Source organism: Microtus ochrogaster, chromosome 4, assembly GCF_000317375.1.
Source record: "Microtus ochrogaster isolate Prairie Vole_2 chromosome 4, MicOch1.0, whole genome shotgun sequence".
Classification (NCBI taxonomy): Eukaryota; Metazoa; Chordata; class Mammalia; order Rodentia; family Cricetidae; genus Microtus; species Microtus ochrogaster.
In genome coordinates, this window is record NC_022011.1 from 89,488,734 (window position 1) to 89,501,391 (window position 12,658).

Below are 12,658 nucleotides of genomic sequence, written 5' to 3' on the forward strand. Positions count from 1 at the left end.
TTGTGAGCCACCATGTGGTTGCTGGGAATTGAACTCAGGACCTTTGGAAGAGCAGGCAATGCTCTTAACCTCTGAGCCATCTCTCCAGCCCTTTAGGACACTTTTATATAGTGCGTTTTATTAAGTCACTACAAACTGCAGTTGAAACTTTCAGTTTTCTGGGGTGAAGTTTTAGATAAAAAACCTGTTTTCATTAGAACACTTTTGCATTGAAATATTTTATGTCTTGTTTCATTATACAAAGAACTCTATTCACAGTAGAATTGGCTATGAAACAGGCACACTTAGAAAGGCCTGCCTTGTTTTATTGGATGGAGCCTTTTATTGCTTGTCTGGGCCTTTAGGAAATGTGAAATTTGTTTTTTGGCTAGAAATATTTCTTGTTGTATTTGATTTTCCCCTAATACCATTTTGTATCTATCACATAACTTTCTTTACAAACCAAAGAAATCTTTAGCAGGCTTCTGCGTTTTTGAATATTGTACAATAAAGCAACAGAACTGCCATCTCCAAAGCTATCAGACGCTCAAACCAAGTCCCCTTTTAAAAGTTCAGAAACGCCGATTCACATCAGGATGGCAGAATTAGCATAGTGCTAACTCAGGAAAAGACAAAATAAAATTCCCATAGGCATAAAAGAATATCCATGAAGTTGGTAAAAAATAGAACCCTTATTGAATTTTAATATATTTAGAAAATAATAAACTAAACTAGCCCGAGCTTTCTCTGCACTGTCAGCTGTTGTGGTGAAGCACACTAAGATCCAAGGGTAAGCTGAGGGGAGGGCGGGGCGACTCCCTTTCCCTAAATTGGACCCTATTCTGACCATATTGTGAATTGCTTCTCTGCTAATTGATTTGGTCTTCTGGCTTGGTATATGCGCAGTTTTAGTGGGTAGCTTTGCTCGCATATTTGTTATTTTGTTACGTGATGTGATTGTTAGAGCAGCAGCAATTACTTTTCAGTTTGTTTACAGAGGTAAGTCTCCAGGAAGAAGCTGTAGAACAATAGAGGTCTGTGTAGGTGAGTTGTGATCAATGCTCGCCAGACATCCAGTCTCTAGAATATTCCACACCATATGGCCTGAAAGGTGGCTGGGTCTTTGCATTATAGCCTTAATTTGCTCTAGGGCCCTCCCACTCTGCCCCACTGAAGTTTTTTTTTTTTGACACCCAAAGGTTTTCCAGCAATCCAGAATTGTGTCCTTTTCAGCAGTGGGAGGTGCTAAGGAGTGGGGGGTGGGGGGTAAATCCATGATCACTGTACCCCTCACAACGTCACAAATAGAGCAAATCCGGTGGCTTTTTTATCCTCTGACAAGCGTGTGACTTACCCAGGTATCCAGAATACTTACCAATGTGCGGGTGTTCAGCCTGCATGGATGTATGTTCACCATTTCCGTACCCAGTGCCCTGGAGGGCAGAAGAGGTGTCAGATCCCCTGAACGGAGAGTTGTAGATGGTGTGAGCTACCACATGCGGGGTTCCGGGGAAGGGCAGCCTTTGCTCTCCCCCCTGAAGCAGTTCCTTTATGGACTGCTGTGGCGGGGCTCTCTGAGTCGCAGGAGCTTCCCCTCACCTCTGCAGGAGACTGCCGTGAAGGAGGAAGGTGGACTTCAGCTTCATCATTGCCTCTCCAGCATCCGAAAGCAGAGGTGCTTGGAAGAGCCCACCCCCAGAAGGGTGCTAGTGGGAGATACAGCTTACAATTTGTAAATTAAAATGTGAAAAATGTTCTGAAATTGTTGGAGTATGTAATCTGTGTACTTGGGTCGGAAAGAGAAAAGTGAAACCGTTGGGGGGCAGCATTGTTACCTTCTTTTCTTTAGCAGGCTTTGTGTGTTTATTCAGCTGTGTATTTGAAATAGTTTTTGATAGAGTTCTTTTCCGAATACTGTATCTCCTACTTGTTCTGATTCTGACTTATGCTTGCATCGTTTCTTGATGTTTCTCAGCACCGCTGGAAATAAATGTTTACAGCATTGTTCTCTGGGTGTGTCTCATCATGCTTTCACACGGGTGCCTGTGCTTTTTCTCATGCTGACTTCTATTGGGTCTCCTTTTCTTTTCCTCCTCCCATTCCTCCCCCTTCCTCCCCTTCTCTTCTCTCCTGTTTGAGATAGGGTCTCACCATGTGTCCTTGGCAGGCCTGGAACTCCCTGTGTAGACCAGGTTAGCCTGAAACTCAGAGCTTTACCTTTACCTTTACCTTCCCGTTTGTGTCACCAGTCTGGGCTGAGATGTGATTTTGATAGTTTGTTCTCGCTACTCTTTATGTAGAATTGTTGTCTTGAGCTTTTAAAAAAAGTGAACTCCATCTCTGGAGTTCTAACTGCCTGTTGGTTTCTTTTCCTGTGGTTTTCTTATAATATTTGATATTTGGCAGCCGACTTTTGAGGGTTTTTTGGCTCCATTTTGCTCACCCTCCTATAAGGGGATCTTGTCTTTCCTCCATTTCTGTTGTCATTATTCCCAGTTTTAATTCAGTCTAGCCACTGAAAACATCTCTGAAAAGAAGCAGCTCCTGTTTCTGTGCTCTTCCTGTGCCCTCTCTTGGCAGAGTCCAGGATCCAGCTGGCCGGGGATGGGGAGGGTGGGGGGAGGGGAGAAGTGACTGTCAAACCAGTTCCCACATCACAAAGCAGAGCAAAGAAGTGGGGTTTGGAGCTGAGGAAATAAACACTGCACACCATGGTTCTGCTTGGAGGGCTGCCTTCCATTCAGTAGTGTGTGCTGTGCTATTATATCTGAGCATACATTTCCATAAGCTGCTTTGGGGCTCATGTTCCTTTGTCTTACTACTATGCTGTTTATGTTAGTATTTCCCACCGTTATCGAAGATCAGAAAAGAGCTGAAGCACACATGTGCTTCCCCATGTGGCCTTGAACCTGTCTCAGGTTTAGTAATAACCCTCTGTGTCTCTTCTCACAGAGTCGCACACACCTAAATTCATGAGGGAAATAATTTCAGTACAGATGTAAATGACAGTATCAAAATTTACTAATATCTAATGCTCAGTACTGGGGATTGGATTAGAGAGATGGCCCTTGGAGAGACTATTGTTTCAGGTAGCATAACTTCATTCAAATGACGTCTGTATTTGTTACGTGTAATATTATGTAAGTATAAATAATGATATCCTGTGGCTTTGTAAAACATCCTCAGTGTTACTGATCCCTCCTTCCTCTCCTCTCCTGTACTGTCTTCCCCCCTCCCCCTTTTTTCTCCCTTTGTATCACGTGCATCTTGAGATTTCCCTCGGAACGTCTCTTACCTCCATGGTTGTTTTTTATTTTCCTGGTTTCTATTGTTGAGGGAGTCGAAGCAGCTCCCCAAACAGTGTAGGCTGCCGCAGTTGCCTCTGTTCACTCCCTAGAAGTCCTGTTGTTGAAGATAATACACATTATCTTGGAGACAAGGTCTGGCCTGGGTGGAGATCTCCCTGAGGGCTTCCTTCACAGTGCCGGAAGGTGGTTTGCAAACCACCAAAGGAGAAAAGCAGTCAGAAGTCCTACCCAGCTGTAAAGTGTAAAGCCTATGATCCACAATGACATCATGGCTTAAACATGGCTGCTCAGCCAGTACTTCAGCAGTGACAACACTAGCTGCCATGCCAGCGTGGACGGATAAAGTCTTACAAGGTCCCACACCTAGATGGGATGCCTCCGTGCTATAAGCATTTAACAACTACCGAGAGATAATTAGTGTTCCCCAGGATGAACTCCCTAACCGATTATGTCATACTAGCTAGTGACCCCTAAACACACACATACGTGTAAAACTAAGTGGACTCAGCAGGTATATACAGTTGCATGTGTGTATATATATAAATAAATATGTGTGTGTATGTGTGCGCACACACACGCATAAATGTAACAATTAGGCCATGAATCTGACAGGGAGTTGTAGCAGAAGGAGGGAAATTATGGAATAACTTGATTTTTAGATCTGAGAGACGCTAGAGAACTGTTGGGTTTCTGGGCTCCGGTACAGCTCTATTGCTTTAAAATGTTTTAAGAAATTATTTAAAAGTGCTAAAAAACAAACAATTTAAAAGCCAGATGGTTCTGTAAACCAAAACTATGCAAAAGATTGTCTGAGTATTATCATTTGATCATGTTTGTTCGTTGTGGATGTTTAAATGTTAAAATCTGTTTAATGCTTCCCATTTCTTGGTGTTAGTATATATGGTTGAGGCTGAGGTGTGCACACGTTTTTGGGGAAGAAAGTTTTGACTGATCAGGGGGCATGAATAGCTTTTTAGATCCAAGTTTCAACAAACAGGGAGGAACCAGACAGCAGGGTTCCTGGACTGGGACTCTGAACGTTTCTCTAAGAGATGGCTCAGTGTAACAAGTTTCTTGGGGACTTTTGCGTTGAGTCTGAAATTGCCAAGTTATTTGCTTGATTAATCTGTGAATATCTATAAATGTAGATTGCCTGTTTCTTCTAGCTGCTGCGTACATGCTAGCCGTGAAGTTAAAGCCCTTTTCTCAAGTGCAGGTGTGCCTCCACCTTGTGGTGACTAGTTAGAAATGCAGGTGTGCCTCCACCTTGTGGTGACTAGTTAGAAGTGTCCAAATAGCTGAAAATGGGAGGTGAAATGCCTACGCTTTGGGAAATACCCAAACTCCTTTATGATCTCCTTAAAGCTGAGTGTCACTGAGTACCTGTCAGTTTATAAGACAAAAAAACTCCACGCTTCATAGAGGAACCTTAATATAATTGTCCTCGTTATACAGAGAGGGACATTGAGTCAGTACAAATATGTAGGTTATGGGAATAATAGTTTGATTCAAGCCTGGTTTGTCTAACGTTAAAGCCAGTTACGAGAAATGCGAACTTAAACATAAACAGCTGTAACTGGCATACATTCATCACCAATCTGTAAACTGGTAAATGTCTTCCAAAGTTTATGTGCTTATTATAAAAAACAAAGTACAAAATTTTATTAGAAAAACTCCAGCAATCTAATACAACATAAAAGTACAGTGAGTTATACACTTTTGAGATATGGTGGACTCATTAAATTAGTTTTGGTATAGACTTAAAAACCTATGTGCCTATTATAAAATGTGAATGCCACCCATTTAACACTTTTTCTAGCCTGTGTATTTGTAACTTATCCATGATCTCACGATTCACAAACATGGCTCGAATTCATTGGCTTCACAATCATGATTAAGGAGTTAATTTACTGAACACTGAAACGGACAATCGATGAACATTTTTGTTCTGTTAAGTCATTAACTTCCAAGCTTCTTATGTGAAGCTAATATTTTAACATATCTGACACATTTTTGGTGAGATTGTAGAATTAAAAAGCTTTGAAAACTTAACAGCCTTGATTGTCAAACCTATGTATGTGGGTTCCCCTCTGTATGCTGTGAACACCATTGGTTAATAAAGAAACCGGCTTGGCCTGATAGGAGAGAACAGAACTAGGTGGGGAAAACTAAACTGAATGCTGGGAGAAAGAAAGGCAGAGTCAGGGAGAGCCATGGAGCCACCAGAGACAGATGCCTGCAACTCTGCTGGTAGGCCACGACCTCATGGTGAATCACAGATTAATGGAGATGGGTTAAGTTAAGATGTAAGAGTTAGCCAATAAGAAGCTAGAGCTAATGGGCCAAGCAGTGATTTAAATATTATCGTTCCTGTGTGATTATTTCAGGGCTGAGTAGCCAGGAACAAGCTAGCGGCCTCCCTACAACATATGTATGTTAATATGAATTGAAAGTTTTTTTATTTTTTAATTCCCAGAGAAGAAAGGTTGCTAAGGGTTAATCGACAATGAGCAAAACAAGCAATGCCAGTCTGGCGTTCCATCTAGAGACATGACCTTTAAGAGAGAAAGCCCAAACACGGTTGGCAAATATTCTGAGTTTGCAGTTTAGATAGCAATAAAGCATGCTTATTGACTTGTCTATTTGTAAAGTTTGTGCCTTTTTAATAATCGCCTCAGGAGAGAATGAAGATGGTAATTCCACCGAAACAATCACAATGAAATGCCTCCTTGGAAAGTCCCCCTTGTAATACCGTACCAGTGAAAGTTATGCTCTCAACACACCTCTATGTACACGGGCAAATAGAAAGCACAGGGTGCAGTTATTACTGTTTGTGTGCAGTGGATCAGATCGTAGGAGTCTTAGCCCATTGTAATTCCTCTTTAAGTACTCCTCAGTTCTAGTGTTGCAAGTCCATTGTTATTTAGAATCATACCCAGATATTTAGTATATCTACTGTATATTTTCTTCTACAGCATAACAAAGACCCCTCTATCAGTTCAGGTTCAGTAGCTTGGCTTAGTAGCCAAGTGGAAAGTGGGATGCAGTGCTCTGGAAGATGCTGCCACGAAACTGAAGCATCCTGCATCTTCTGGTCCCCAAATGTGTGGAGAGTAGTGAGACGTGGGTTTCTGACATCTCTGAGGTGGTATGCAGCCAAGACAGACCCAGATAGATGAGCTTTTGCCCCCATTTTCCATCTGGAATTCTCCCATGAGGCGGCTACTTAGGGTGTCTCTGGCGTGGCCAAGATGGGTAAAGAGACTGAAAAAGATGAGCTTTCCTGGCTCTCAAAATGCTCTTGTTTCAAGGAAGGGAGTGGTTTTCTGCAGGAGTGAATGAGTCACCTCCAAAGCCTGAGGAAATTCACAGAGTAGGTCTGTCTGTCAGAGTGGAAGCGATGATGCTTGGAAGGTAGACGGGAAGTCTCAGGAGCAGGGGTAGTGGAGTGTGTGCTCAGGGTTTCCCAGTCTAACAACCGGTACACCCATAAGTCATGTCCAGCGCCCCACAGTGAGGCTAGCACAGGGATGGCAGGCTACATGGCAGGGATCAAAGCAGCCCTTTAGTTCTTCCAGCTTCCCTTTTGCCCAGAGGCCAGCTGGAAGCCAGGAGGATGGTAAGAACAGCTCCATTTTTGAGTTAGTGGAATATCTCTCTCCCAGCTTAGAGGTTGTTCCAGCTGGAACTATTAATTGGCAGTTTTATAGTAGCCTTGTCCTCCTACATTTCTCTAAACAGAGCGAAGTGTTAAAAAGAAATTAATTGAGTTATAAAAATACTTTCTTTGCATATTTCAAAAGTAATATAAAATTGAGAATTTGCCAGTTTTACTTTTCACCCTCTCTCAGCGGTTCTGGGTTCCTTTTCCACTGAGGAAATTCAGGGAAGCAGAAGAGAACTTCCATAGGCTGCTGGTCTACATCTGCTCACCCACAGTCTTCCGTGAGCTCTAATGATTCATCCCGGCTGTCAGCTTGCTTGGATCAAGACACGCTTGGGATATTAATGTCTGTGAGGGCTTGTTGAGGGAGGGCCCACGGAACGGGGAAGACATGCCGTTATGTGGTTAGCATGAGCCCGTGATTTAGTGTTTCAGAAAAAGAACTCCAACTGAGCACTGGTAACTCCCCTCCGCTCTGATTGCCGCTCTGCCAGCCACCTGCCTTGGTGCCTTTCCCATTGTGATGGTTTGTCCCCCCCCCGCTAAAACTTTGAGCCGAAGTCGGTCTCTCCTCCCTCTGAGAAAAAGAACCAGAATACTGTCTTCACTTTTGTGACTACGGCAGCGTTGTCGCTCTGGCCCACTATAATAATTATCTTTCTTTTGAGTCATTCGTTGTTTTTTTCCCTAAGAGTGGTCCATCATGAGACAGATGGTGCCACAGTGCATCAGAAACAAGAACAGTATATCCTTTTAACTATTTTTATCTTGGTTATGTTTCTCTGTAGTATATATCAGAATCTTATAACTACCGAAGACGTCTCCCTCCAGTGCTTACGAAACTCAGGACGATAAGCTTTCACCATGATCGCTCCACTCACGGTGGTCTTCCATGGCGCTGAGTGCTAGAGTTCACACCTCCCCTTCCCTAGCTTAGCCCGTCAGCAGCATTTGCCACAGCAGACGCTCCCTTTCCCAGACCTCCCTGCTACCTCAGGAGCTGGTGCTTCTGGATGGGAGGACTGCGCCTGTGGCTCAGTACCCAGGGGGCGCCCTTCAGCTCCAGGACTGAAGACTCGCCTACAGGACACGGAAAGACCCTGTGTCAAAACAGAGCAAAATAGTATATAAAATTGGAATCTCCATCTTTAAATTATTTCTATTTCAGAGGACTAACTTCTGTTTTCTCTCCAATCAAGTTTTTCAAATATAAAATGTTCACGAAAATGAGACTATTGGATATTTAAATTCCAATTTTACACTTAAGGAGAATCTATATATTATTTAGATTTATAAATTCTTGATTTTGAGGTTATGTTTCTGAGTATCACTCATCTATCCTTTATTCAGTAAGCTGAATGTATGTCCTTCTGCACATGGACTTGAATACTCCAGTAAACAGTGTATAGATACATATTTCAGTAGATTAAGCTGAGCTGAAACTACCCCTCATGCTGAGTGTCTAATAAGCTATTGATCTCAGATTGCATTTTCTTTATAATTGAATTTTGTGCCCAAATAAAAGATGTTCATTTTCAGGTTGTGTTTGGTAAAATAAAAATGAAGTATGTCACCAGCTTATTGTGTGCTCAGTGGAGGATTCAGCCCTTCGTAGAATTAAATATGGAATATTAAAAGGAAAGTGAATCATCTTGGAGGACATTTTTTTCCTCAAAGTGCTTAATTATAGATATAAACTATTATAAAAATTCTGTATTATTATACCCACTAATCAGAATATATGAAACTATAGAATTTTTCTTTAGGAATGACAATCAAAGCCATGATGCGTTTACATAGATTAACCTAGTTCTAAGGACAGAAATCAAGATTAAAGCAAGTAGGCCAGAGGGTCTTTAAACAGGAAGTAGTCTGCTGAAGCCACTGTGACTTTCCTTCTTACAGTAGGGCCTTCCTTTTGTTCCTTTTACTACAGTGAGACATTTGAAGATGCTAAGAGCAACAGATGACTTTTGCAAGATTGTTATCATCGCCCAACTACAATGTTCCTGAGACCCCTTAGAAGTTAATCACAGGGCTCTACCTGCAGACTGCACCCTAACCATCCAAAGGGCCTGGTTTGCATCAGCAGTGTGCACTGGGTACGGAGTTCCTGCTGCAACAAAGCGATCCATTTCTGATCCTTTTACTATAGTTCAGTAGAAGAAGAGAGAGAGAGAGAGGAGTACCTTGGGTTGGTTCCCTTTGTATGACTGTCACAGAGACAGGTAGGGGAGGAAAGGCTTTTTGTGGCTCATGGTTTCAGGGCTCAGGTCCATGATTGCCTGGTTGCATGTGATAGAGTCATAGCATAGTGATGGGAGCTTGTGGCAGAGGAAGTTGTACTGCTCCTCCCTCTTGCTGTGCAGCCCACCGCAGCGTCTGTATTCTTTCTCAGCAGAATGTCTTCCTAAAGAAGCTGGTGTCATCTATGTGCGTGCCCTGGCTCTCACTCCCTCTGCAGCCTACCGCAAACTGACTTTTGATCTCAACACTTTACTGGACTGATTGTACTCAGAGTTTTGAAAGAAAAAAACACACACGATTTGTTTTTAAACTCTATGCATAAATCACATAAATATTTTTAATTTTTCGTTATTACAGAGTGCACAATTTTTGCAGTTTTCATTTATTATTAGTCAAAGAGAGAAAGTGAGCCTGTCAGTCAAACTGGATGGGATAAAGACATAATATTATTTAACAGTGAGTAGAAACTTGCAAAATGAAAATATTTTTGTGTCAGTTGAATTATTCCCACCAGTTGCAAGTTTTGAATGCGTGCTAGGCATTTTCCCTCTTTTGTTTCCAGGAGAGGTTTGGATAGCGGGCAGCCTGTCTTTGTGTCTTTGACTTTCACTTAGTCCACTCGCGCGCACATTCAATGACATTTTGTTCAGGTGGAGACTTTCCTACAGAAAGAGGCTTTCGCAGACACTTTCTCCTTTAGTCCTCAAATAAAATAATTTTGGGGGCAGTATTCATTTTCCTTTCTTTTCATTGTATACAAAAAGAAACCGAAGCTCAGAGGAGATAAATTCCTGTGTGCATATGCTCAAACCCAAACTTCTTGACTCCAGTTTAGAGCTGCCACTACGTATCAGTTATCTGGACATAATCTTGAGCAATCTGGACTTGGTCAGGAGTAACAATGTAGATATAGCAGTGCTTCTTACAGCCACTTCCCCTTATACATAATAAGATCATACACTTCCAATAATTCAAAACTGTTCTGATGCCTTGTCAAAATATTATTCAGTGAATTTGGGTGTTGAGTTTATTCACTTTATAGTGTAAAGTTTTCAAATTAATGTGGCTAAACAGTGAGAAAGGAGGGTTGATTTTGGTTTCCAGTTTCAGAAGGTTTAAGCCACAGCAGCTTGGTTCCACATGCTCGCTTAGAACATCCTGGAACCGGGAGTTGTGTGACAGAGCACTGATGTTCTCTTAATGGCCAAACAGGAAACAGAAACAAGGCAGGAAGCCGTCAGAGGCAGTATGTCCCCAAGTGCCACAGTGACTTCCTTCCTCCAGCTTAGTTTCATTCCCTAAAATTTCCAGAATCTTCAGAAATCGTCTATCCAGTGAAGACCCAGACAAACCACTCCTCAGCATATACCAAAGGCCTTGACATCTTGGGAGGATGTCCAATTCCAGAAACAGGTTAAAGCTTGGACATCTTGAATTTGGCAGCAAACAGAAATGAACTTGTTCTGGCCTTATAACAAATTGACTCCCATCCTTAAGATGGAGTCAGGATGGCCCATTACTAGCCCCGGCTGATATATCTACAACATAATTCCTACACCTGAGGCCCAGTAGTCGTGGTGGAAGAGGAGGCAGGAAGCCTAAGAACAGAGGATCAGGAAGTTTGCTGGGAGATTTCTGTTTCGGAAATGTCAGGGAAGCTACACACATGAAGCCTGAACAACCTGGCTACCTAAGCAAGATATGAACAGGGACAACACCAATAGACAAAATAACACGGACGGGAGAGTTCATTCTCCAGGGGCCCCACCCCCAGACAGAGAACTGCAGACAGCTAAGTAACACTTAGTAGAAGAAATCTTCTCCAGGTAAGGTGTTTCCAATTGGTTATCCGATATCAAATGATCAGCCCTGAAATAATACGCACACAATTCACATGATATGTTTTCATGTTCTAAGCAGGTTGTATTTATACATTTACAGACAGACAGACAGACAGACAGACAGACACACGAACAATTAAGGAAGCAGAGGCCATGAATGTAAAAGAGAGCTAGGGAGGGAGTATGTGGGTTAGGCTGGAGAGAGGAAAAAGAAGGGGAAATGATGTAACTATGTTTTAATTAAAAAATAGGAATTGTTAAACAATAAAATAAGCAAAAACAAATTAGAGAATAAACAGGGTCTCCCAGCTGGTAGGTGTTAGCCAGTGTTGACTTTATTGTTGGACATTTAAAAGAACATTTTGAGGCATATTATAGAAATTTGAGTTTATGTTGTACACAATAGCTTGAAATGTGAATGCCAGAGGGAAGAAGAACTTCAGTAAATGGCTATGAGGTCCTTGGTGGAATCCACAAGGTAATAGTCAGAAAGCAGACCCGAGTCCTTTAATCTTGCCCTGACTGTTGGTAGATACTTTCTGTCCATTAGAAGTCTGTGAGTACTTAAATGACTTAATTATTAAAGGCGAATTTGACGAAATGAGTGGCATTTATGCAAAAATGGAGACTGTCCAAACTGCTAATTCTTTGAAATTTCCATAAGAACAAATTCAAGTACAGAATAGGGTTTAAGATTTAGTAAGCATTAAGAACTTTTCAGTCCCGTAATCCCTCTGTAATAACTATATTCATCATTTAACCAGTTAAAAAGGAGTAATAAAAATGTTAATGATGATTCTTGTCAGAGTTTGTGACTACAAGCTTAATTATAGATGGTAAATAATGACGGCTGCAAATAGCTACTTGATGTACAATTTAGGCTGTGAAATGTAACGGAATGCTTCCACTGTGCTCATAATCACAAGGGAAGTCACGTGACTCACCCTTCAAATACCAGCACTTCCTTGGTGACCTTTTCCAAGGTGTGACACAAAACACAAGGCTGCCTTTTCCTCTGTCGCACGTCTTCGCATCTTGAAGCAGAGTATTTTTGGATTGATCCTACTTTTGCAAACGGGTTACACCTAGAGTTCTAATTATGTTCACCGAGAAAATAAACTTAAAGCTGTCTGTTCTGTTTTATTAAGGGCCAATATCTGAGTAAACTCAGTAGAGAGCCGCAAAGTGAACGAGCAAGGTTTGTAAAGAAGGAAACTGAGTTTGTATAACGAACAAAAAATAATTTTAATGTAATCGGACACGTAAATCACACGAGCAAGCTAGATTTACATGGAGAAGATGCACATTAGTTTAGGCAAGTTTCGTCTGTGTTCTGAGTCAGCTGTGAATTTCGAGGCACCATTCCACGTGCTTCCCAAACCACAGCTAAGTTAAGGCGCATGCTCCGTGGTCCATTCCATTTATAGACGAGGACACTCGGGGAAGTCTGACAGAGCTGCGGATGGCTGCACACCGCCCAGCAGCAGTGAGGGGCGGAGTCTGAGTGCCAGCCCTGTGAGAGCTACCCTTCGTGATTCCTGCTCCCACCCCATGCTACCCTTTCACCATCTCCTGCTGTTTTCTCCTTCCTTCTATTGACTGCCTCTATTTGTGTCTGC